Raw genomic sequence first — 2,929 nt, 5'->3', positions numbered from 1 at the left:
GATAGATAGATAGATAGATAGATAGATAGATAGATAGGTAAACTTATTGGCTCATTTGACTTCTCCTGCTCTAAACATAAGAATTCCTTTCACTGTCTTAACTGAGAATTCCATAATACCTGTTGTTCATAAAAAGATACCAGACTAACACTCACTCACCCTTTCCCATCTTGAATAGCCTGAACACTTTAGTCTTTCTTTCTTTCTTTCTTTCTTTCTTTCTTTCTTTCTTTCTTTCTTTCTTTCTTTCTTTCTTTCTTTCTTTCTTTCTTTCTTTCCTTTTTCTTGGACCAGAGCTTTTTAATGAATCTTTTTTACAAATACACGGGAGAATAGCACAATGACCCCTGCATTGGATGCAGTCCTTGACCACAAGTATATCTGCTCCTTCGCAACTGGACCTGTGATAACAGAACCATTCCTCTCACCTTCACTGTTTACCATGATCCCTGCATTATCTTCAAATAAAAAAACACCCCATCTTTTCTTCGATATGACTTTCATTGTCGAATTATCACTGCCTGACAGTCTTTATTTTTCTTAGCTCTGGTTTGCTCTCTTAACTGTGGCCATCGCCATGTCACCCCCAGCAGCAGCACGAAGTCTCTTCAGCCATCCCTTGATTTCCTTCACAGACATGATATACAGATTCTTGGTTCTTCTATTGCCAGGACACTTGATCACAGCTCCTAGCAGAAGACCCATGGAAATCTGGAATTTCACTCCAGAGAATACATCGTATCCTTACTTCGACATCCTGAGCACTCGGAAAGAGTCCCAGGACTGATTCTTAATTCAGGCAATCACACCATTTTTTAGAAGTCATGGCATCTTTATTACATTGTGCAGCAGGAAAAAAGTTATACGTAACTTTAATTATACACACACATACACTTAGTTTTCCAAGTTCATTATTATAAACAGTAAACTATATTGCAGTTATAAGCATAATTTAAGACCACTTTAAGTCTCTGATGTGAGCGAAGCAGGGCACGATGAGCAACCCCAGCAGACACCAGCGCTGCTAGCGCTGCAGCGAATGAACGTCCAGCAATTATGCACTCAGAAAGCCCTGGCCCCACCCTGGGCTGTTTATTGTCAGGGATTTGAGCTGCTGATGAACGCTGGCAAAGCCTGGAGTGTGCTGGAATGCGGCGCAGCTGAGGCTTGGGTCAGACTTTCCCTTTCTGAATGCTCTAATCCCTTCAATATTGCAGTAAATATGTTTTCAATATTTATCTGGATAAAAAAATATGCCACATGCTGCAATGATTTAATTCTGACATTTGTCACTCAGGAAATCTGGAGACGGCAGAATGCAACTGCCTTTTGTGAAAACCTAGACCAGAAACTTCTCTCACATTAGGCTGGAGCAAGAGGTACAGAGAGGGAGCCCAAAACTACTGCCCTAGACCAGAGCTCTCCTTCTCTCCGGAACTGAGTTGACCTCTTGCTGGCTGAAGAACTTCACATTTCTGCAGGATCCATAGGCAAATATCATATATTTAAGAATAATAAATGGTTTGGGGACTAATAATATACTATTCAGTCCACAACTCCAGCAATCCAGGAACTGAAATAATTTATTATCCTGTCACATATGTTTTATGAGGCTCCTTGTGTGATTCTAGAAACTCCTGTCAAGTGGTTTCTTAGGTAGTACCTACAGGGAGTCAGAGAACTTGGAAGAAAGAATTTGAGTTGTAATTCCAGATTTTAAATTAAACTATAGCAAAATATCAGGTAGACATAAATTTATCTGTAAGGTAGCAAGAATAATATATAAACTGCTAGCTGAGAAGTGACCGCTTGCTACATGGCTTGTTGTTTTAGATTTGTTCTGTTTTTGTTTATGTGAAGCTGAGTATTTGTGTGTCAGTCATGTGTGCACAGTGGGTGCTGAGGCCCAGGAACTGGATTTGAGGTGACTTTGAGCCATCTGTACGTGCTGGAAACCATACTCAGGCTGTGTGAGGAGGCAGTAAATGCTCTTATAGCTGCTGAGCAAAACACAAATCGAAAAATCCATATTCCCACTACTTGGCCTTAGAGAGTCTCATATATTTAGGTTAAATTAAGTAAGCCATATGATGGGCATAGAGACTTGAACTATTTTTAGCATTTCTTGAATTTTACTCAACATCATTTTCATAGTTTTGACAGATTCAAAAACACTTCATATTAGTGTGGGGCTTGAGACTGGGTGCAAGTCTGTGTAGGTGTGTGCAGGGCAATGTGCACAGTGCAGTGTATATAGTTCAGGATCTGTATACGTGTTCCGGGTGGGTGTAGGTATGAGTCCCACCATAGTTCAAATCCTAACGGTAGTCACTAGCAATGGAACATGCAAGCTTGGAAGGGTTTAGGAACTTAAAATCTGTTACATTAATATGGCGGCAGTCATGGTCAAGAGAAAAACTGGACTGACAGCAATTATGGTGACATTACCTGTCTATGCTTAGTTTATTTCACCTCATGAAATGATCTCCAGTGCTAGCCACAGTGCTATAAATGGCAGGATTTGAGTATTATTAAGGCCAGGCTGTACTCTACTGTGAACATGTAACCATATTTTTTGGTTCATTTTCCAGATGGTAGACATGGGGCACTTCTGTCTCTTAGCCTTTACGAACAGTACTGCAATGACTCTAGGTGTGTAGAGATATTGTGGACACGCATATTTAACTTTATAGTGTCATCTCATGCTCTATTAGTCAGTACAGATGGTGTGTTCTTCTGTGTGAAATAAAAGTTAAATAGAAATTAAAATAGAAGTGAATGCCAGATTATCCATCCTCATCGGGTTAAAACTGACTTGCATCCTGCCAATGACATACTTGGTTTCTGTTTCTCTGTGTCCTTGACAACATTTTGATTTCTGTATTGTGGCCATTCTGACTGGAGTCACAGGGAATCTCAGTGTAAATTT

The 2,929-nt window shown here is 40.0% G+C and overlaps 1 pseudogene; it reads right to left on the bottom strand.

The window, feature by feature from the left end:
* Window positions 1–300: 300 nt before the first annotated feature.
* Gm20566 lies at window positions 301–756 on the bottom strand (annotated as a pseudogene).
* Window positions 757–2,929: the final 2,173 nt, after the last annotated feature.

This window comes from Mus musculus, chromosome 3, assembly GCF_000001635.26.
Source record: "Mus musculus strain C57BL/6J chromosome 3, GRCm38.p6 C57BL/6J".
NCBI lineage: Eukaryota > Metazoa > Chordata > Mammalia > Rodentia > Muridae > Mus > Mus musculus.
This window is presented reverse-complemented; position numbering and strand designations above follow the sequence as displayed.